At 40.5% G+C, this 21,950-nt stretch overlaps 21 non-coding genes across 21 annotated transcripts; all 21 read left to right on the forward strand.

Moving 5' to 3' along the window:
- Positions 1-314: 314 nt before the first annotated feature.
- On the forward strand, positions 315-414 carry Trnam-cau (transfer RNA methionine (anticodon CAU)). Its single transcript has 2 exons — positions 315-351; positions 379-414. It is a non-coding gene; the product is annotated as a tRNA-Met (tRNA).
- Positions 415-1,496: 1,082 nt separating this feature from the next.
- On the forward strand, positions 1,497-1,596 carry Trnam-cau (transfer RNA methionine (anticodon CAU)). The gene is made up of 2 exons: positions 1,497-1,533; positions 1,561-1,596. It is a non-coding gene; the product is annotated as a tRNA-Met (tRNA).
- A 391-nt stretch (positions 1,597-1,987) lies between these two features.
- On the forward strand, positions 1,988-2,087 carry Trnam-cau (transfer RNA methionine (anticodon CAU)). The gene is made up of 2 exons: positions 1,988-2,024; positions 2,052-2,087. It is a non-coding gene; the product is annotated as a tRNA-Met (tRNA).
- A 390-nt stretch (positions 2,088-2,477) lies between these two features.
- On the forward strand, positions 2,478-2,577 carry Trnam-cau (transfer RNA methionine (anticodon CAU)). Its single transcript has 2 exons — positions 2,478-2,514; positions 2,542-2,577. It is a non-coding gene; the product is annotated as a tRNA-Met (tRNA).
- A 1,375-nt stretch (positions 2,578-3,952) lies between these two features.
- Positions 3,953-4,052, forward strand: Trnam-cau (transfer RNA methionine (anticodon CAU)). The gene is made up of 2 exons: positions 3,953-3,989; positions 4,017-4,052. It is a non-coding gene; the product is annotated as a tRNA-Met (tRNA).
- Positions 4,053-4,642: 590 nt separating this feature from the next.
- Positions 4,643-4,742, forward strand: Trnam-cau (transfer RNA methionine (anticodon CAU)). The gene is made up of 2 exons: positions 4,643-4,679; positions 4,707-4,742. It is a non-coding gene; the product is annotated as a tRNA-Met (tRNA).
- Positions 4,743-5,132: 390 nt separating this feature from the next.
- Trnam-cau (transfer RNA methionine (anticodon CAU)) lies at positions 5,133-5,232 on the forward strand. The gene is made up of 2 exons: positions 5,133-5,169; positions 5,197-5,232. It is a non-coding gene; the product is annotated as a tRNA-Met (tRNA).
- Positions 5,233-6,803: 1,571 nt separating this feature from the next.
- Positions 6,804-6,903, forward strand: Trnam-cau (transfer RNA methionine (anticodon CAU)). The gene is made up of 2 exons: positions 6,804-6,840; positions 6,868-6,903. It is a non-coding gene; the product is annotated as a tRNA-Met (tRNA).
- A 1,081-nt stretch (positions 6,904-7,984) lies between these two features.
- Trnam-cau (transfer RNA methionine (anticodon CAU)) lies at positions 7,985-8,084 on the forward strand. Its single transcript has 2 exons — positions 7,985-8,021; positions 8,049-8,084. It is a non-coding gene; the product is annotated as a tRNA-Met (tRNA).
- A 2,553-nt stretch (positions 8,085-10,637) lies between these two features.
- On the forward strand, positions 10,638-10,737 carry Trnam-cau (transfer RNA methionine (anticodon CAU)). Its single transcript has 2 exons — positions 10,638-10,674; positions 10,702-10,737. It is a non-coding gene; the product is annotated as a tRNA-Met (tRNA).
- A 1,082-nt stretch (positions 10,738-11,819) lies between these two features.
- On the forward strand, positions 11,820-11,919 carry Trnam-cau (transfer RNA methionine (anticodon CAU)). Its single transcript has 2 exons — positions 11,820-11,856; positions 11,884-11,919. It is a non-coding gene; the product is annotated as a tRNA-Met (tRNA).
- Positions 11,920-12,309: 390 nt separating this feature from the next.
- Trnam-cau (transfer RNA methionine (anticodon CAU)) lies at positions 12,310-12,409 on the forward strand. The gene is made up of 2 exons: positions 12,310-12,346; positions 12,374-12,409. It is a non-coding gene; the product is annotated as a tRNA-Met (tRNA).
- A 1,080-nt stretch (positions 12,410-13,489) lies between these two features.
- On the forward strand, positions 13,490-13,589 carry Trnam-cau (transfer RNA methionine (anticodon CAU)). The gene is made up of 2 exons: positions 13,490-13,526; positions 13,554-13,589. It is a non-coding gene; the product is annotated as a tRNA-Met (tRNA).
- Positions 13,590-14,469: 880 nt separating this feature from the next.
- Trnam-cau (transfer RNA methionine (anticodon CAU)) lies at positions 14,470-14,569 on the forward strand. Its single transcript has 2 exons — positions 14,470-14,506; positions 14,534-14,569. It is a non-coding gene; the product is annotated as a tRNA-Met (tRNA).
- A 790-nt stretch (positions 14,570-15,359) lies between these two features.
- On the forward strand, positions 15,360-15,459 carry Trnam-cau (transfer RNA methionine (anticodon CAU)). The gene is made up of 2 exons: positions 15,360-15,396; positions 15,424-15,459. It is a non-coding gene; the product is annotated as a tRNA-Met (tRNA).
- Positions 15,460-16,539: 1,080 nt separating this feature from the next.
- Trnam-cau (transfer RNA methionine (anticodon CAU)) lies at positions 16,540-16,639 on the forward strand. Its single transcript has 2 exons — positions 16,540-16,576; positions 16,604-16,639. It is a non-coding gene; the product is annotated as a tRNA-Met (tRNA).
- Positions 16,640-17,029: 390 nt separating this feature from the next.
- On the forward strand, positions 17,030-17,129 carry Trnam-cau (transfer RNA methionine (anticodon CAU)). Its single transcript has 2 exons — positions 17,030-17,066; positions 17,094-17,129. It is a non-coding gene; the product is annotated as a tRNA-Met (tRNA).
- Positions 17,130-17,719: 590 nt separating this feature from the next.
- On the forward strand, positions 17,720-17,819 carry Trnam-cau (transfer RNA methionine (anticodon CAU)). The gene is made up of 2 exons: positions 17,720-17,756; positions 17,784-17,819. It is a non-coding gene; the product is annotated as a tRNA-Met (tRNA).
- An 881-nt stretch (positions 17,820-18,700) lies between these two features.
- Positions 18,701-18,800, forward strand: Trnam-cau (transfer RNA methionine (anticodon CAU)). The gene is made up of 2 exons: positions 18,701-18,737; positions 18,765-18,800. It is a non-coding gene; the product is annotated as a tRNA-Met (tRNA).
- A 591-nt stretch (positions 18,801-19,391) lies between these two features.
- Trnam-cau (transfer RNA methionine (anticodon CAU)) lies at positions 19,392-19,491 on the forward strand. The gene is made up of 2 exons: positions 19,392-19,428; positions 19,456-19,491. It is a non-coding gene; the product is annotated as a tRNA-Met (tRNA).
- Positions 19,492-20,081: 590 nt separating this feature from the next.
- On the forward strand, positions 20,082-20,181 carry Trnam-cau (transfer RNA methionine (anticodon CAU)). Its single transcript has 2 exons — positions 20,082-20,118; positions 20,146-20,181. It is a non-coding gene; the product is annotated as a tRNA-Met (tRNA).
- The last annotated feature ends 1,769 nt before the right edge of the window (positions 20,182-21,950 follow it).

Raw genomic sequence — 21,950 nt, forward strand, 5'->3', positions numbered from 1 at the left:
GTACCCGTCTGCCTGAAATAGTCTGACCGATAAGTATGTGACAAATGATGCAAACTCGAAATGGCTGTACAGCCACAACACAGGAAGTGCTTACATGAAGAAAATAAACGCATGTTTCAATTCCTTTTTCAAATACACTTCTCATTACATCTGTCAGGATTATGATGTTAACTGCTGTTTCCTCACATTGTGCATCATTTACAACAGTCGAATGCAAGTTAAGGTGTTGAAAAACCAGCACAGTCTCCATTTATCTGGCACTTCATTTGTGACAGTTGAGAAATATATATTTAAATTTCCGATCAGCGTTTCAAGCCTCGGTAGCGCAGTAGGTAGCGCGTCAGTCTCATAATCAGTCAAGCTTCCAATGTCAGAGCAATCTGAAGGTCGTGAGTTCGATCCTCACCCGGGGCATTTCTTTTTTTCTGTTTTTCCTTCATAATCATTACCATATTTGTTTCAAACTATTTCTACTCAGCTCTTCTACTGCTGTACCCGTCTGCCTGAAATAGTCTGACCGATAAGTATGTGACAAATGCAGCAACCACGAAATGGCTGTACAGCCACAACACAGGAAGTGCTTACATGAAGAAAATAAACGCATGTTTCAATTCCTTTTTCAAGTACACTCCTCCTTACGTCTCTCAGGATTATGATGTTAACTGCTGTTTCCTCACATTGTGCATCATTTACAACAGTCGAATGCAAGTTAAGGTGTTGAAAAACCAGCACAGTCTCCATTTATCACGAAATGGCAGTACAGCCACAACACAGGAAGTGCTTACATGAAGAAAATAAACGCAAGTTTCAATTCCTTTTTCAAGTACACTCCTCCTTACGTCTGTCAGGATTATGATGTTAACTGCTGTTTCCTCACATTGTGCATCATTTACAACAGTCGAATGCAAGTTAAGGTGTTGAAAAACCAGCACAGTCTCCATTTGTCTGGCACTTCATTTGTGACAGTTGAGAAATATATATCTAAATTTCCGATCAGCGTTTCAAGCCTCGGTAGCGCAGTAGTTAGCGCGTCAGTCTCATAATCAGTCAAGCTTCCAATGTCAGAGCAATCTGAAGGTCGTGAGTTCGATCCTCACCTGGGGCATTTCTTTTTTTCTGTTTTTCCTTCATAATCATTACCATATTTGTTTCAAACTATTTCCACTCAGTTCTTCTACTGCTGTACCCGTCTGCCTGAAATAGTCTGACCGACAAATATGTGACAAATGATGCAAACTCGAAATGGCTGTACAGCCACAACACAGGAAGTGCTTACATGAAAAAAATAAACGCATGTTTCAATTCCTTTTTCAAATACACTTCTCATTACATCTGTCAGGATTATGATGTTAACTGCTGTTTCCTCACATTGTGCATCATTTACAACAGTCGAATGCAAGTTAAGGTGTTGAAAAACCAGCACAGTCTCCATTTGTCTGGCACGTGATTTGTGACAGTTGAGAAATATATATTTAAATTTCCGATCAGCGTTTCAAGCCTCGGTAGCGCAGTAGGTAGCGCGTCAGTCTCATAATCAGTCAAGCTTCCAATGTCAGAGCAATCTGAAGGTCGTGAGTTCGATCCTCACCCGGGGCATTTCTTTTTTTCTGTTTTTCCTTCATAATCATTACCATATTTGTTTCAAACTATTTCCACTCAGTTCTTCTACTGCTGTACCCGTCTGCCTGAAATAGTCTGACCGACAAATATGTGACAAATGATGCAAACTCGAAATGGCTGTACAGCCACAACACAGGAAGTGCTTACATGAAAAAAATAAACGCATGTTTCAATTCCTTTTTCAAATACACTTCTCATTACATCTGTCAGGATTATGATGTTAACTGCTGTTTCCTCACATTGTGCATCATTTACAACAGTCGAATGCAAGTTAAGGTGTTGAAAAACCAGCACAGTCTCCATTTGTCTGGCACGTGATTTGTGACAGTTGAGAAATATATATTTAAATTTCCGATCAGCGTTTCAAGCCTCGGTAGCGCAGTAGGTAGCGCGTCAGTCTCATAATCAGTCAAGCTTCCAATGTCAGAGCAATCTGAAGGTCGTGAGTTCGATCCTCACCCGGGGCATTTCTTTTTTCTGTTTTTCCTTCATAATCATTACCATATTTGTTTCAAACTATTTCCACTCAGCTCTTCTACTGCTGTACCCGTCTGCCTGAAATAGTCTGACCGATAAATATGTGACAAATGCAGCAACCACGAAATGGCTGTACAGCCACAACACAGGAAGTGCTTACATGAAGAAAATAAACGCATGTTTCAATTCCTTTTTCAAGTACACTCCTCCTTACGTCTCTCAGGATTATGATGTTAACTGCTGTTTCCTCACATTGTGCATCATTTACAACAGTCGAATGCAAGTTAAGGTGTTGAAAAACCAGCACAGTCTCCTTTTGTCTGGCACGTGATTTGTGACACTTGAGAAATATATATCTAAATTTCCGATCTGCGTTTCAAGCCTCGGTAGCGCAGTAGGTAGCGCGTCAGTCTCATAATCAGTCAAGCTTCCAATGTCAGAGCAATCTGAAGGTCGTGAGTTCGATCCTCACCCGGGGCATTTCTTTTTTTTTTTGTTTTTCCTTCATAATCATTACCATATTTGTTTCAAACTATTTCCACTCAGTTCTTCTACTGCTGTACCCGTCTGCCTGAAATAGTCTGACCGACAAATATGTGACAAATGCAGCAACCACGAAATGGCTGTACAGCCACAACACAGGAAGTGCTTACATGAAGAAAATAAACGCATGTTTCAATTCCTTTTTCATGTACACTTCTCATTACATCTGTCAGGATTATGATGTTAACTGCTGTTTCCTCACATTGTGCATCATTTACAACAGTCGAATGCAAGTTAAGGTGTTGAAAAACCAGCACAGTCTCCATTTGTCTGGCACGTGATTTGTGACAGTTGAGAAATATATATCTAAATTTCCGATCAGCGTTTCAAGCCTCGGTAGCGCAGTAGGTAGTGCGTCAGTCTCATAATCAGTCAAGCTTCCAATGTCAGAGCAATCTGAAGGTCGTGAGTTCGATCCTCACCCGGGGCATTTCTTTTTTCTGTTTTTCCTTCATAATCATTACCATATTTGTTTCAAACTATTTCCACTCAGCTCTTCTACTGCTGTACCCGTCTGCCTGAAATAGTCTGACCGATAAATATGTGACAAATGCAGCAACCACGAAATGGCTGTACAGCCACAACACAGGAAGTGCTTACATGAAGAAAATAAACGCATGTTTCAATTCCTTTTTCAAGTACACTCCTCCTTACGTCTCTCAGGATTATGATGTTAACTGCTGTTTCCTCACATTGTGCATCATTTACAACAGTCGAATGCAAGTTAAGGTGTTGAAAAACCAGCACAGTCTCCATTTGTCTGGCACGTGATTTGTGACACTTGAGAAATATATATCTAAATTTCCGATCTGCGTTTCAAGCCTCGGTAGCGTAGTAGGTAGCGCGTCAGTCTCATAATCAGTCAAGCTTCCAATGTCAGAGCAATCTGAAGGTCGTGAGTTCGATCCTCACCTGGGGCATTTCTTTTTTTTCTGTTTTTCCTTCATAATCATTACCATATTTGTTTCAAACTATTTCCACTCAGTTCTTCTACTGCTGTACCCGTCTGCCTGAAATAGTCTGACCGACAAATATGTGACAAATGATGCAAACTCGAAATGGCTGTACAGCCACAACACAGGAAGTGCTTACATGAAAAAAATAAACGCATGTTTCAATTCCTTTTTCAAATACACTTCTCATTACATCTGTCAGGATTATGATGTTAACTGCTGTTTCCTCACATTGTGCATCATTTACAACAGTCGAATGCAAGTTAAGGTGTTGAAAAACCAGCACAGTCTCCATTTGTCTGGCACGTGATTTGTGACAGTTGAGAAATATATATTTAAATTTCCGATCAGCGTTTCAAGCCTCGGTAGCGCAGTAGGTAGCGCGTCAGTCTCATAATCAGTCAAGCTTCCAATGTCAGAGCAATCTGAAGGTCGTGAGTTCGATCCTCACCCGGGGCATTTCTTTTTTCTGTTTTTCCTTCATAATCATTACCATATTTGTTTCAAACTATTTCCACTCAGCTCTTCTACTGCTGTACCCGTCTGCCTGAAATAGTCTGACCGATAAATATGTGACAAATGCAGCAACCACGAAATGCCTGTACAGCCACAACACAGGAAGTGCTTACATGAAGAAAATAAACGCATGTTTCAATTCCTTTTTTAAGTACACTCCTCCTTACGTCTCTCAGGATTATGATGTTAACTGCTGTTTCCTCACATTGTGCATCATTTACAACAGTCGAATGCAAGTTAAGGTGTTGAAAAACCAGCACAGTCTCCATTTATCACGAAATGGCAGTACAGCCACAACACAGGAAGTGCTTACATGAAGAAAATAAACGCATGTTTCAATTCCTTTTTCATGTACACTTCTCATTACATCTGTCAGGATTATGATGTTAACTGCTGTTTCCTCACATTGTGCATCATTTACAACAGTCGAATGCAAGTTAAGGTGTTGAAAAACCAGCACAGTCTCCATTTGTCTGGCACGTGATTTGTGACACTTGAGAAATATATATCTAAATTTCTGATCAGCGTTTCAAGCCTCGGTGGCGCAGTAGGTAGCGCGTCAGTCTCATAATCAGTCAAGCTTCCAATGTCAGAGCAATCTGAAGGTCGTGAGTTCGATCCTCACCCGGGGCATTTCTTTTTTCTGTTTTTCCTTCATAATCATTACCATATTTGTTTCAAACTATTTCCACTCAGCTCTTCTACTGCTGTACCCGTCTGCCTGAAATATTCTGACCGATAAATATGTGACAAATGCAGCAACCACGAAATGGCTGTACAGCCACAACACAGGAAGTGCTTACATGAAGAAAATAAACGCATGTTTCAATTCCTTTTTCAAGTACACTCCTCCTTACGTCTCTCAGGATTATGATGTTAACTGCTGTTTCCTCACATTGTGCATCATTTACAACAGTCGAATGCAAGTTAAGGTGTTGAAAAACCAGCACAGTCTCCATTTATCTGGCACTTCATTTGTGACAGTTGAGAAATATATATTTAAATTTCCGATCAGCGTTTCAAGCCTCGGTAGCGCAGTAGGTAGCGCGTCAGTCTCATAATCAGTCAAGCTTCCAATGTCAGAGCAATCTGAAGGTCGTGAGTTCGATCCTCACCCGGGGCATTTCTTTTTTCTGTTTTTCCTTCATAATCATTACCATATTTGTTTCAAACTATTTCTACTCAGCTCTTCTACTGCTGTACCCGTCTGCCTGAAATAGTCTGACCGATAAGTATGTGACAAATGCAGCAACCACGAAATGGCTGTACAGCCACAACACAGGAAGTGCTTACATGAAGAAAATAAACGCATGTTTCAATTCCTTTTTCAAGTACACTCCTCCTTACGTCTCTCAGGATTATGATGTTAACTGCTGTTTCCTCACATTGTGCATCATTTACAACAGTCGAATGCAAGTTAAGGTGTTGAAAAACCAGCACAGTCTCCATTTATCACGAAATGGCAGTACAGCCACAACACAGGAAGTGCTTACATGAAGAAAATAAACGCATGTTTCAATTCCTTTTTCAAGTACACTCCTCCTTACGTCTCTCAGGATTATGATGTTAACTGCTGTTTCCTCACATTGTGCATCATTTACAACAGTCGAATGCAAGTAAAGGTGTTGAAAAACCAGCACAGTCTCCATCTGTCTGGCACTTCATTTGTGACAGTTGAGAAATATATATCTAAATTTCCGATCAGCGTTTCAAGCCTCGGTAGCGCAGTAGTTAGCGCGTCAGTCTCATAATCAGTCAAGCTTCCAATGTCAGAGCAATCTGAAGGTCGTGAGTTCGATCCTCACCCGGGGCATTTCTTTTTTTCTGTTTTTCCTTCATAATCATTACCATATTTGTTTCAAACTATTTCCACTCAGTTCTTCTACTGCTGTACCCGTCTGCCTGAAATAGTCTGACCGACAAATATGTGACAAATGATGCAAACTCGAAATGGCTGTACAGCCACAACACAGGAAGTGCTTACATGAAAAAAATAAACGCATGTTTCAATTCCTTTTTCAAATACACTTCTCATTACATCTGTCAGGATTATGATGTTAACTGCTGTTTCCTCACATTGTGCATCATTTACAACAGTCGAATGCAAGTTAAGGTGTTGAAAAACCAGCACAGTCTCCATTTGTCTGGCACGTGATTTGTGACAGTTGAGAAATATATATTTAAATTTCCGATCAGCGTTTCAAGCCTCGGTAGCGCAGTAGGTAGCGCGTCAGTCTCATAATCAGTCAAGCTTCCAATGTCAGAGCAATCTGGAGGTCGTGAGTTCGATCCTCACCCGGGGCATTTCTTTTTTCTGTTTTTCCTTCATAATCATTACCATATTTGTTTCAAACTATTTCCACTCAGCTCTTCTACTGCTGTACCCGTCTGCCTGAAATAGTCTGACCGATAAATATGTGACAAATGCAGCAACCACGAAATGGCTGTACAGCCACAACACAGGAAGTGCTTACATGAAGAAAATAAACGCATGTTTCAATTCCTTTTTCAAGTACACTCCTCCTTACGTCTCTCAGGATTATGATGTTAACTGCTGTTTCCTCACATTGTGCATCATTTACAACAGTCGAATGCAAGTTAAGGTGTTGAAAAACCAGCACAGTCTCCATTTATCTGGCACTTCATTTGTGACAGTTGAGAAATATATATTTAAATTTCCGATCAGCGTTTCAAGCCTCGGTAGCGCAGTAGGTAGCGCGTCAGTCTCATAATCAGTCAAGCTTCCAATGTCAGAGCAATCTGAAGGTCGTGAGTTCGATCCTCACCCGGGGCATTTCTTTTTTCTGTTTTTCCTTCATAATCATTACCATATTTGTTTCAAACTATTTCTACTCAGCTCTTCTACTGCTGTACCCGTCTGCCTGAAATAGTCTGACCGATAAGTATGTGACAAATGCAGCAACCACGAAATGGCTGTACAGCCACAACACAGGAAGTGCTTACATGAAGAAAATAAACGCATGTTTCAATTCCTTTTTCAAGTACACTCCTCCTTACGTCTCTCAGGATTATGATGTTAACTGCTGTTTCCTCACATTGTGCATCATTTACAACAGTCGAATGCAAGTTAAGGTGTTGAAAAACCAGCACAGTCTCCATTTATCACGAAATGGCAGTACAGCCACAACACAGGAAGTGCTTACATGAAGAAAATAAACGCATGTTTCAATTCCTTTTTCAAGTACACTCCTCCTTACGTCTCTCAGGATTATGATGTTAACTGCTGTTTCCTCACATTGTGCATCATTTACAACAGTCGAATGCAAGTAAAGGTGTTGAAAAACCAGCACAGTCTCCATCTGTCTGGCACTTCATTTGTGACAGTTGAGAAATATATATCTAAATTTCCGATCAGCGTTTCAAGCCTCGGTAGCGCAGTAGGTAGCGCGTCAGTCTCATAATCAGTCAAGCTTCCAATGTCAGAGCAGTCTGAAGGTCGTGAGTTCGATCCTCACCCGGGGCATTTCTTTTTTTCTGTTTTTCCTTCATAATCATTACCATATTTGTTTCAAACTATTTCCACTCAGTTCTTCTACTGCTGTACCCGTCTGCCTGAAATAGTCTGACCGACAAATATGTGACAAATGATGCAAACTCGAAATGGCTGTACAGCCACAACACAGGAAGTGCTTACATGAAAAAAATAAACGCATGTTTCAATTCCTTTTTCAAATACACTTCTCATTACATCTGTCAGGATTATGATGTTAACTGCTGTTTCCTCACATTGTGCATCATTTACAACAGTCGAATGCAAGTTAAGGTGTTGAAAAACCAGCACAGTCTCCATTTGTCTGGCACGTGATTTGTGACAGTTGAGAAATATATATTTAAATTTCCGATCAGCGTTTCAAGCCTCGGTAGCGCAGTAGGTAGCGCGTCAGTCTCATAATCAGTCAAGTTTCCAATGTCAGAGCAATCTGAAGGTCGTGAGTTCGATCCTCACCCGGGGCATTTCTTTTTTCTGTTTTTCCTTCATAATCATTACCATATTTGTTTCAAACTATTTCCACTCAGCTCTTCTACTGCTGTACCCGTCTGCCTGAAATAGTCTGACCGATAAATATGTGACAAATGCAGCAACCACGAAATGGCTGTACAGCCACAACACAGGAAGTGCTTACATGAAGAAAATAAACGCATGTTTCAATTCCTTTTTCAAGTACACTCCTCCTTACGTCTCTCAGGATTATGATGTTAACTGCTGTTTCCTCACATTGTGCATCATTTACAACAGTCGAATGCAAGTTAAGGTGTTGAAAAACCAGCACAGTCTCCATTTATCACGAAATGCCTGTACAGCCACAACACAGGAAGTGCTTACATGAAGAAAATAAACGCATGTTTCAATTCCTTTTTCAAGTACACTCCTCCTTACGTCTGTCAGGATTATGATGTTAACTGCTGTTTCCTCACATTGTGCATCATTTACAACAGTCGAATGCAAGTTAAGGTGTTGAAAAACCAGCACAGTCTCCATTTATCTGGCACTTCATTTGTGACAGTTGAGAAATATATATCTAAATTTCCGATCAGCGTTTCAAGCCTCGGTAGCGCAGTAGGTAGCGCGTCAGTCTCATAATCAGTCAAGCTTCCAATGTCAGAGCAATCTGAAGGTCGTGAGTTCGATACTCACCCGGGGCATTTCTTTTTTTCTGTTTTTCCTTCATAATCATTACCATCTTTGTTTCAAACTATTTCCACTCAGTTCTTCTACTGCTGTACCCGTCTGCCTGAAATAGTCTGACCGACAAATATGTGACAAATGATGCAAACTCGAAATGGCTGTACAGCCACAACACAGGAAGTGCTTACATGAAAAAAATAAACGCATGTTTCAATTCCTTTTTCAAATACACTTCTCATTACATCTGTCAGGATTATGATGTTAACTGCTGTTTCCTCACATTGTGCATCATTTACAACAGTCGAATGCAAGTTAAGGTGTTGAAAAACCAGCACAGTCTCCATTTGTCTGGCACGTGATTTGTGACAGTTGAGAAATATATATTTAAATTTCCGATCAGCGTTTCAAGCCTCGGTAGCGCAGTAGGTAGTGCGTCAGTCTCATAATCAGTCAAGCTTCCAATGTCAGAGCAATCTGAAGGTCGTGAGTTCGATCCTCACCCGGGGCATTTCTTTTTTCTGTTTTTCCTTCATAATCATTACCATATTTGTTTCAAACTATTTCCACTCAGCTCTTCTACTGCTGTACCCGTCTGCCTGAAATAGTCTGACCGACAAATATGTGACAAATGATGCAAACTCGAAATGGCTGTACAGCCACAACACAGGAAGTGCTTACATGAAAAAAATAAACGCATGTTTCAATTCCTTTTTCAAATACACTTCTCATTACATCTGTCAGGATTATGATGTTAACTGCTGTTTCCTCACATTGTGCATCATTTACAACAGTCGAATGCAAGTTAAGGTGTTGAAAAACCAGCACAGTCTCCATTTGTCTGGCACGTGATTTGTGACAGTTGAGAAATATATATTTAAATTTCCGATCAGCGTTTCAAGCCTCGGTAGCGCAGTAGGTAGTGCGTCAGTCTCATAATCAGTCAAGCTTCCAATGTCAGAGCAATCTGAAGGTCGTGAGTTCGATCCTCACCCGGGGCATGTTTTTTTTCTATTTTTCCTTCATAATCATTACCATATTTGTTTCAAACTATTTCCACTCAGCTCTTCTACTGCTGTACCCGTCTGCCTGAAATAGTCTGACCGATAAATATGTGACAAATGCAGCAACCACGAAATGGCTGTACAGCCACAACACAGGAAGTGCTTACATGAAGAAAATAAACGCATGTTTCAATTCCTTTTTCAAGTACACTCCTCCTTACGTCTCTCAGGATTATGATGTTAACTGCTGTTTCCTCACATTGTGCATCATTTACAACAGTCGAATGCAAGTTAAGGTGTTGAAAAACCAGCACAGTCTCCATTTGTCTGGCACGTGATTTGTGACAGTTGAGAAATATATATCTAAATTTCCGATCTGCGTTTCAAGCCTCGGTAGCGTAGTAGGTAGCGCGTCAGTCTCATAATCAGTCAAGCTTCCAATGTCAGAGCAATCTGAAGGTCGTGAGTTCGATCCTCACCCGGGGCATTTCTTTTTTTTCTGTTTTTCCTTCATAATCATTACCATATTTGTTTCAAACTATTTCCACTCAGTTCTTCTACTGCTGTACCCGTCTGCCTGAAATAGTCTGACCGACAAATATGTGACAAATGATGCAAACTCGAAATGGCTGTACAGCCACAACACAGGAAGTGCTTACATGAAAAAAATAAACGCATGTTTCAATTCCTTTTTCAAATACACTTCTCATTACATCTGTCAGGATTATGATGTTAACTGCTGTTTCCTCACATTGTGCATCATTTACAACAGTCGAATGCAAGTTAAGGTGTTGAAAAACCAGCACAGTCTCCATTTGTCTGGCACGTGATTTGTGACAGTTGAGAAATATATATTTAAATTTCCGATCAGCGTTTCAAGCCTCGGTAGCGCAGTAGGTAGCGCGTCAGTCTCATAATCAGTCAAGCTTCCAATGTCAGAGCAATCTGAAGGTCGTGAGTTCGATCCTCACCCGGGGCATTTCTTTTTTTTCTGTTTTTCCTTCATAATCATTACCATATTTGTTTCAAACTACTTCCACTCAGTTCTTCTACTGCTGTACCCGTCTGCCTGAAATAGTCTGACCGACAAATATGTGACAAATGATGCAAACTCGAAATGGCTGTACAGCCACAACACAGGAAGTGCTTACATGAAAAAAATAAACGCATGTTTCAATTCCTTTTTCAAATACACTTCTCATTACATCTGTCAGGATTATGATGTTAACTGCTGTTTCCTCACATTGTGCATCATTTACAACAGTCGAATGCAAGTTAAGGTGTTGAAAAACCAGCACAGTCTCCATTTGTCTGGCACGTGATTTGTGACAGTTGAGAAATATATATTTAAATTTCCGATCAGCGTTTCAAGCCTCGGTAGCGTAGTAGGTAGCGCGTCAGTCTCATAATCAGTCAAGCTTCCAATGTCAGAGCAATCTGAAGGTCGTGAGTTCGATCCTCACCCGGGGCATTTCTTTTTTCTGTTTTTCCTTCATAATCATTACCATATTTGTTTCAAACTATTTCCACTCAGCTCTTCTACTGCTGTACCCGTCTGCCTGAAATAGTCTGACCGATAAATATGTGACAAATGCAGCAACCACGAAATGCCTGTACAGCCACAACACAGGAAGTGCTTACATGAAGAAAATAAACGCATGTTTCAATTCCTTTTTTAAGTACACTCCTCCTTACGTCTCTCAGGATTATGATGTTAACTGCTGTTTCCTCACATTGTGCATCATTTACAACAGTCGAATGCAAGTTAAGGTGTTGAAAAACCATCACAGTCTCCATTTATCACGAAATGGCAGTACAGCCACAACACAGGAAGTGCTTACATGAAGAAAATAAACGCATGTTTCAATTCCTTTTTCATGTACACTTCTCATTACATCTGTCAGGATTATGATGTTAACTGCTGTTTCCTCACATTGTGCATCATTTACAACAGTCGAATGCAAGTTAAGGTGTTGAAAAACCAGCACAGTCTCCATTTGTCTGGCACGTGATTTGTGACACTTGAGAAATATATATCTAATTTTCTGATCAGCTTTTCAAGCCTCGGTGGCGCAGTAGGTAGCGCGTCAGTCTCATAATCAGTCAAGCTTCCAATGTCAGAGCAATCTGAAGGTCGTGAGTTCGATCCTCACCCGGGGCATTTCTTTTTTCTGTTTTTCCTTCATAATCATTACCATATTTGTTTCAAACTATTTCCACTCAGCTCTTCTACTGCTGTACCCGTCTGCCTGAAATAGTCTGACCGATAAATATGTGACAAATGCAGCAACCACGAAATGGCTGTACAGCCACAACACAGGAAGTGCTTACATGAAGAAAATAAACGCATGTTTCAATTCCTTTTTCAAGTACACTCCTCCTTACGTCTGTCAGGATTATGATGTTAACTGCTGTTTCCTCACATTGTGCATCATTTACAACAGTCGAATGCAAGTTAAGGTGTTGAAAAACCAGCACAGTCTCCATTTATCTGGCACTTCATTTGTGACAGTTGAGAAATATATATTTAAATTTCCGATCAGCGTTTCAAGCCTCGGTAGCGCAGTAGGTAGCGCGTCAGTCTCATAATCAGTCAAGCTTCCAATGTCAGAGCAATCTGAAGGTCGTGAGTTCGATCCTCACCCGGGGCATTTCTTTTTTCTGTTTTTCCTTCATAATCATTACCATATTTGTTTCAAACTATTTCTACTCAGCTCTTCTACTGCTGTACCCGTCTGCCTGAAATAGTCTGACCGATAAGTATGTGACAAATGCAGCAACCACGAAATGGCTGTACAGCCACAACACAGGAAGTGCTTACATGAAGAAAATAAACGCATGTTTCAATTCCTTTTTCAAGTACACTCCTCCTTACGTCTCTCAGGATTATGATGTTAACTGCTGTTTCCTCACATTGTGCATCATTTACAACAGTCGAATGCAAGTTAAGGTGTTGAAAAACCAGCACAGTCTCCATTTGTCTGGCACGTGATTTGTGACACTTCACAAATATATATTTAAATTTCCGATCAGCGTTTCAAGCCTCGGTAGCGCAGTAGGTAGCGCGTCAGTCTCATAATCAGTCAAGCTTCCAATGTCAGAGCAATCTGAAGGTCCTGAGTTCGATCCTCACCCGGGGCATTTCTTTTTTCTGTTTTTCCTTCATAATCATTACCATATTTGTTTCAAACTATTTCCACAAAGCTCTTCTACTGCTGTACCCGTCTGCCTGAAATAGTCTGACCGATAAATATGTGACAAATGCAGCAACCACGAAATGGCTGTACAGCCACAACACAGGAAGTGCTTACATGAAGAAAATAAACGCATGTTTCAATTCCTTTTTCAAGTACACTCCTCCTTACGTCTCTCAGGATTATGATGTTAACTGCTGTTTCCTCACATTGTGCATCATTTACAACAGTCGAATGCAAGTTAAGGTGTTGAAAAACCAGCACAGTCTCCATTTATCACGAAATGGCAGTACAGCCACAACACAGGAAGTGCTTACATGAAGAAAATAAACGCATGTTTCAATTCCTTTTTCATGTACACTTCTCATTACATCTGTCAGGATTATGATGTTAACTGCTGTTTCCTCACATTGTGCATCATTTACAACAGTCGAATGCAAGTTAAGGTGTTGAAAAACCAGCACAGTCTCCATTTGTCTGGCACGTGATTTGTGACAGTTGAGAAATATATATCTAAATTTCTGATCAGCGTTTCAAGCCTCGGTGGCGCAGTAGGTAGCGCGTCAGTCTCATAATCAGTCAAGCTTCCAATGTCAGAGCAATCTGAAGGTCGTGAGTTCGATCCTCACCCGGGGCATTTCTTTTTTCTGTTTTTCCTTCATAATCATTACCATATTTGTTTCAAACTATTTCCACTCAGCTCTTCTACTGCTGTACCCGTCTGCCTGAAATAGTCTGACCGATAAATATGTGACAAATGCAGCAACCACGAAATGGCTGTACAGCCACAACACAGGAAGTGCTTACATGAAGAAAATAAACGCATGTTTCAATTCCTTTTTCAAGTACACTCCTCCTTACGTCTCTCAGGATTATGATGTTAACTGCTGTTTCCTCACATTGTGCATCATTTACAACAGTCGAATGCAAGTTAAGGTGTTGAAAAACAAGCACAGTCTCCATTTGTCTGGCACGTGATTTGTGACACTTGACAAATATATATTTAAATTTCCGATCAGCGTTTCAAGCCTCGGTAGCGCAGTAGGTAGTGCGTCAGTCTCATAATCAGTCAAGCTTCCAATGTCAGAGCAATCTGAAGGTCGTGAGTTCGATCCTCACCCGGGGCATTTCTTTTTTCTGTTTTTCCTTCATAATCATTACCATATTTGTTTCAAACTATTTCCACTCAGCTCTTCTACTGCTGTACCCGTCTGCCTGAAATAGTCTGACCGATAAGTATGTGACAAATGCAGCAACCACGAAATGGCTGTACAGCCACAACACAGGAAGTGCTTACATGAAGAAAATAAACGCATGTTTCAATTCCTTTTTCAAGTACACTCCTCCTTACGTCTCTCAGGATTATGATGTTAACTGCTGTTTCCTCACATTGTGCATCATTTACAACAGTCGAATGCAAGTTAAGGTGTTGAAAAACCAGCACAGTCTCCATTTGTCTGGCACGTGATTTGTAACACTTCACAAATATATATTTAAATTTCCGATCAGCGTTTCAAGCCTCGGTGGCGCAGTAGGTAGCGCGTCAGTCTCATAATCAGTCAAGCTTCCAATGTCAGAGCAATCTGAAGGTCGTGAGTTCGATCCTCACCCGGGGCATTTCTTTTTTCTGTTTTTCCTTCATAATCATTACCATATTTGTTTCAAACTATTTCCACAAACCTCTTCTACTGCTGTACCCGTCTGCCTGAAATAGTCTGACCGATAAATATGTGACAAATGCAGCAACCACGAAATGGCTGTACAGCCACAACACAGGAAGTGCTTACATGAAGAAAATAAACGCATGTTTCAATTCCTTTTTCAAGTACACTCCTCCTTACGTCTCTCAGGATTATGATGTTAACTGCTGTTTCCTCACATTGTGCATCATTTACAACAGTCGAATGCAAGTTAAGGTGTTGAAAAACCAGCACAGTCTCCATTTATCACGAAATGGCAGTACAGCCACAACACAGGAAGTGCTTACATGAAGAAAATAAACGCATGTTTCAATTCCTTTTTTAAGTACACTCCTCCTTACGTCTCTCAGGATTATGATGTTAACTGCTGTTTCCTCACATTGTGCATCATTTACAACAGTCGAATGCAAGTTAAGGTGTTGAAAAACCAGCACAGTCTCCATTTATCACGAAATGGCAGTACAGCCACAACACAGGAAGTGCTTACATGAAGAAAATAAACGCATGTTTCAATTCCTTTTTCATGTACACTTCTCATTACATCTGTCAGGATTATGATGTTAACTGCTGTTTCCTCACATTGTGCATCATTTACAACAGTCGAATGCAAGTTAAGGTGTTGAAAAACCAGCACAGTCTCCATTTGTCTGGCACGTGATTTGTGACAGTTGAGAAATATATATCTAAATTTCTGATCAGCGTTTCAAGCCTCGGTGGCGCAGTAGGTAGCGCGTCAGTCTCATAATCAGTCAAGCTTCCAATGTCAGAGCAATCTGAAGGTCGTGAGTTCGATCCTCACCCGGGGCATTTCTTTTTTCTGTTTTTCCTTCATAATCATTACCATATTTGTTTCAAACTATTTCCACTCAGCTCTTCTACTGCTGTACCCGTCTGCCTGAAATATTCTGACCGATAAATATGTGACAAATGCAGCAACCACGAAATGGCTGTACAGCCACAACACAGGAAGTGCTTACATGAAGAAAATAAACGCATGTTTCAATTCCTTTTTCAAGTACACTCCTCCTTACGTCTCTCAGGATTATGATGTTAACTGCTGTTTCCTCACATTGTGCATCATTTACAACAGTCGAATGCAAGTTAAGGTGTTGAAAAACCAGCACAGTCTCCATTTGTCTGGCACGTGATTTGTGACACTTGACAAATATATATTTAAATTTCCGATCAGCGTTTCAAGCCTCGGTAGCGCAGTAGGTAGTGCGTCAGTCTCATAATCAGTCAAGCTTCCAATGTCAGAGCAATCTGAAGGTCGTGAGTTCGATCCTCACCCGGGGCATTTCTTTTTTCTGTTTTTCCTTCATAATCATTACCATATTTGTTTCAAACTATTTCCACTCAGCTCTTCTACTGCTGTACCCGTCTGCCTGAAATAGTCTGACCGATAAATATGTGACAAATGCAGCAACCACGAAATGCATGTACAGCCACAACACAGGAAGTGCTTACATGAAGAAAATAAACGCATGTTTCAATTCCTTTTTTAAGTACACTCCTCCTTACGTCTCTCAGGATTATGATGTTAACTGCTGTTTCCTCACATTGTGCATCATTTACAACAGTCAAATGCAAGTTAAGGTGTTGAAAAACCAGCACAGTCTCCATTTATCACGAAATGGCAGTACAGCCACAACACAGGAAGTGCTTACATGAAGAAAATAAACGCATGTTTCAATTCCTTTTTCATGTACACTTCTCATTACATCTGTCAGGATTATGATGTTAACTGCTGTTTCCTCACATTGTGCATCATTTACAACAGTCGAATGCAAGTTAAGGTGTTGAAAAACCAGCACAGTCTCCATTTGTCTGGCACGTGATTTGTGACACTTGAGAAATATATATCTAAATTTCTGATCAGCGTTTCAAGCCTCGGTGGCGCAGTAGGTAGCGCGTCAGTCTCATAATCAGTCAAGCTTCCAATGTCAGAGCAATCTGAAGGTCGTGAGTTCGATCCTCACCCGGGGCATTTCTTTTTTCTGTTTTTCCTTCATAATCATTACCATATTTGTTTCAAACTATTTCCACTCAGCTCTTCTACTGCTGTAACCGTCTGCCTGAAATATTCTGACCGATAAATATGTGACAAATGCAGCAAACACGAAATGGCTGTACAGCCACAACACAGGAAGTGCTTACATGAAGAAAATAAACGCATGTTTCAATTCCTTTTTCAAGTACACTCCTCCTTACGTCTGTCAGGATTATGATGTTAACTGCTGTTTCCTCACATTGTGCATCATTTACAACAGTCGAATGCAAGTTAAGGTGTTGAAAAACCAGCACAGTCTCCATTTGTCTGGCACGTGATTTGTGACACTTGACAAATATATATTTAAATTTCCGATCAGCGTTTCAAGCCTCGGTAGCGCAGTAGGTAGCGCGTCAGTCTCATAATCAGTCAAGCTTCCAATGTCAGAGCAATCTGAAGGTCGTGAGTTCGATCCTCACCCGGGGCATTTCTTTTTTCTGTTTTTCCTTCATAATCATTACCATATTTGTTTCAAACTATTTCCACTCAGCTCTTCTACTGCTGTACCCGTCTGCCTGAAATAGTCTGACCGATAAATATGTGACAAATGCAGCAACCACGAAATGCATGTACAGCCACAACACAGGAAGTGCTTACATGAAGAAAATAAACGCATGTTTCAATTCCTTTTTTAAGTACACTCCTCCTTACGTCTCTCAGGATTATGATGTTAACTGCTGTTTCCTCACATTGTGCATCATTTACAACAGTCGAATGCAAGTTAAGGTGTTGAAAAACCAGCACAGTCTCCATTTATCACGAAATGGCAGTACAGCCACAACACAGGAAGTGCTTACATGAAGAAAATAAACGCATGTTTCAATTCCTTTTTCATGTACACTTCTCATTACATCTGTCAGGATTATGATGTTAACTGCTGTTTCCTCACATTGTGCATCATTTACAACAGTCGAATGCAAGTTAAGGTGTTGAAAAACCATCACACTCTCCATTTGTCTGGCACGTGATTTGTGACAGTTGAGAAATATATATTTAAATTTCCGATCAGCGTTTCAAGCCTCGGTAGCGCAGTAGGTAGCGCGTCAGTCTCATAATCAGTCAAGCTTCCAATGTCAGAGCAATCTGAAGGTCGTGAGTTCGATCCTCACCCGGGGCATTTCTTTTTTTTCTGTTTTTCCTTCATAATCATTACCATATTTGTTTCAAACTATTTCCACTCAGCTCTTCTACTGCTGTACCCGTCTGCCTGAAATAGTCTGACCGATAAATATGTGACAAATGCAGCAACCACGAAATGGATGTACAGCCACAACACAGGAAGTGCTTACATGAAGAAAATAAACGCATGTTTCAATTCCTTTTTCAAGTACACTCCTCCTTACGTCTCTCAGGATTATGATGTTAACTGCTGTTTCCTCACATTGTGCATCATTTACAACAGTCGAATGCAAGTTAAGGTGTTGAAAAACCAGCACAGTCTCCATTTATCTGGCACTTCATTTGTGACAGTTGAGAAATATATATTTAAATTTCCGATCAGCGTTTCAAGCCTCGGTAGCGCAGTAGGTAGCGCGTCAGTCTCATAATCAGTCAAGCTTCCAATGTCAGAGCAATCTGAAGGTCGTGAGTTCGATCCTCACCCGGGGATTTCTTTTTTCTGTTTTTCCTTCATAATCATTACCATATTTGTTTCAAACTATTTCTACTCAGCTCTTCTACTGCTGTACCCGTCTGCCTGAAATAGTCTGACCGATAAGTATGTGACAAATGCAGCAAACACGAAATGGCTGTACAGCCACAACACAGGAAGTGCTTACATGAAGAAAATAAACGCATGTTTCAATTCCTTTTTCAAGTACACTCCTCCTTACGTCTCTCAGGATTATGATGTTAACTGCTGTTTCCTCACATTGTGCATCATTTACAACAGTCGAATGCAAGTTAAGGTGTTGAAAAACCAGCACAGTCTCCATTTGTCTGGCACGTGATTTGTGACACTTGAGAAATATATATCTAAATTTCTGATCAGCGTTTCAAGCCTCGGTGGCGCAGTAGGTAGCGCGTCAGTCTCATAATCAGTCAAGCTTCCAATGTCAGAGCAATCTGAAGGTCGTGAGTTCGATCCTCACCCGGGGCATTTCTTTTTTTCTGTTTTTCCTTCATAATCATTACCATATTTGTTTCAAACTATTTCCACTCAGCTCTTCTACTGCTGTACCCGTCTGCCTGAAATAGTCTGACCGATAAATATGTGACAAATGCAGCAGCCACGAAATGGCTGTACAGCCACAACACAGGAAGTGCTTACATGAAGAAAATAAACGCATGTTTCAATTACTTTTTCAAGTACACTCCTCCTTACGTCTGTCAGGATTATGATGTTAACTGCTGTTTCCTCACATTGTGCATCATTTACAACAGTCGAATGCAAGTTAAGGTGTTGAAAAACCAGCACAGTCTCCATTTATCACGAAATGGCAGTACAGCCACAACACAGGAAGTGCTTACATGAAAAAAATAAACGCATGTTTCAATTCCTTTTTCAAATACACTTCTCATTACATCTGTCAGGATTATGATGTTAACTGCTGTTTCCTCACATTGTGCATCATTTACAACAGTCGAATGCAAGTTAAGGTGTTGAAAAACCAGCACAGTCTCCATTTGTCTGGCACGTGATTTGTGACACTTGAGAAATATATATTTAAATTTCCGATCAGCGTTTCAAGCCTCGGTGGCGCAGTAGGTAGCGCGTCAGTCTCATAATCAGTCAAGCTTCCAATGTCAGAGCAATCTGAAGGTCGTGAGTTCGATCCTCACCCGGGGCATTTCTTTTTTCTGTTTTTCCTTCATAATCATTACCATATTTGTTTCAAACTATTTCCACTCAGCTCTTCTACTGCTGTACCCGTCTGCCTGAAATAGTCTGACCGATAAATATGTGACAAATGCAGCAACCACGAAATGCCTGTACAGCCACAACACAGGAAGTGCTTACATGAAGAAAATAAACGCATGTTTCAATTCCTTTTTTAAGTACACTCCTCCTTACGTCTCTCAGGATTATGATGTTAACTGCTGTTTCCTCACATTGTGCATCATTTACAACAGTCGAATGCAAGTTAAGGTGTTGAAAAACCAGCACAGTCTCCATTTATCACGAAATGGCAGTACAGCCACAACACAGGAAGTGCTTACATGAAGAAAATAAACGCATGTTTCAATTCCTTTTTCATGTACACTTCTCATTACATCTGTCAGGATTATGATGTTAACTGCTGTTTCCTCACATTGTGCATCATTTACAACAGTCGAATGCAAGTTAAGGTGTTGAAAAACCAGCACAGTCTCCATTTGTCTGGCACGTGATTTGTGACAGTTGAGAAATATATATCTAAATTTCTGATCAGCGTTTCAAGCCTCGGTGGCGCAGTAGGTAGCGCGTCAGTCTCATAATCAGTCAAGCTTCCAATGTCAGAGCAATCTGAAGGTCGTGAGTTCGATCCTCACCCGGGGCATTTCTTTTTTCTGTTTTTCCTTCATAATCATTACCATATTTGTTTCAAACTATTTCCACTCAGCTCTTCTACTGCTGTACCCGTCTGCCTGAAATAGTATGACCGATAAATATGTGACAAATGCAGCAACCACGAAATGGCTGTACAGCCACAACACAGGAAGTGCTTACATGAAGAAAATAAACGCATGTTTCAATTCCTTTTTCAAGTACACTCCTCCTTACGTCTCTCAGGATTATGATGTTAACTGCTGTTTCCTCACATTGTGCATCATTTACAACAGTCGAATGCAAGTTAAGGTGTTGAAAAACCAGCACAGTCTCCATTTATCTGGCACTTCATTTGTGACAGTTGAGAAATATATATTTAAATTTCCGATCAGCGTTTCAAGCCTCGGCAGCGCAGTAGGTAGCGCGTCAGTCTCATAATCAGTCAAGCTTCCAATGTCAGAGCAATCTGAAGGTCGTGAGTTCGATCCTCACCCGGGGCATTTCTTTTTTCTGTTTTTCCTTCATAATCATTACCATATTTGTTTCAAACTATTTCCACTCAGCTCTTCTACTGCTGTACCCGTCTGCCTGAAATAGTCTGACCGATAAGTATGTGACAAATGCAGCAACCACGAAATGGCTGTACAGCCACAACACAGGAAGTGCTTACATGAAGAAAATAAACGCATGTTTCAATTCCTTTTTCAAGTACACTCCTCCTTACGTCTGTCAGGATTATGATGTTAACTGCTGTTTCCTCACATTGTGCATCATTTACAACAGTCGAATGCAAGTTAAGGTGTTGAAAAACCAGCACAGTCTCCATTTGTCTGGCACTTCATTTGTGACAGTTGAGAAATATATATCTAAATTTCCGATCAGCGTTTCAAGCCTCGGCAGCGCAGTAGGTAGCGCGTCAGTCTCATAATCAGTCACGCTTCCAATGTCAGAGCAATCTGAAGGTCGTGAGTTCGATCCTCACCCGGGGCATTTCTTTTTTTCTGTTTTTCCTTCATAATCATTACCATATTTGTTTCAAACTATTTCCACTCAGTTCTTCTACTGCTGTACCCGTCTGCCTGAAATAGTCTGACCGACAAATATGTGACAAATGATGCAAACTCGAAATGGCTGTACAGCCACAACACAGGAAGTGCTTACATGAAAAAAATAAACGCATGTTTCAATTACTTTTTCAAATACACTTCTCATTACATCTGTCAGGATTATGATGTTAACTGCTGTTTCCTCACATTGTGCATCATTTACAACAGTCGAATGCAAGTTAAGGTGTTGAAAAACCAGCACAGTCTCCATTTGTCTGGCACGTGATTTGTGACAGTTGAGAAATATATATTTAAATTTCCGATCAGCGTTTCAAGCCTCGGCAGCGCAGTAGGTAGTGCGTCAGTCTCATAATCAGTCAAGCTTCCAATGTCAGAGCAATCTGAAGGTCGTGAGTTCGATCCTCACCCGGGGCATTTCTTTTTTCTGTTTTTCCTTCATAATCATTACCATATTTGTTTCAAACTATTTCCACTCAGCTCTTCTACTGCTGTACCCGTCTGCCTGAAATAGTCTGACCGATAAATATGTGACAAATGCAGCAAACACGAAATGGCTGTACAGCCACAACACAGGAAGTGCTTACATGAAGAAAATAAACGCATGTTTCAATTCCTTTTTCAAGTACACTCCTCCTTACGTCTGTCAGGATTATGATGTTAACTGCTGTTTCCTCACATTGTGCATCATTTACAACAGTCGAATGCAAGTTAA

The sequence above is a fragment of the Haliotis asinina genome, chromosome 2, assembly GCF_037392515.1.
Source record: "Haliotis asinina isolate JCU_RB_2024 chromosome 2, JCU_Hal_asi_v2, whole genome shotgun sequence".
In the NCBI taxonomy this organism is placed as follows: domain Eukaryota; kingdom Metazoa; phylum Mollusca; class Gastropoda; order Lepetellida; family Haliotidae; genus Haliotis; species Haliotis asinina.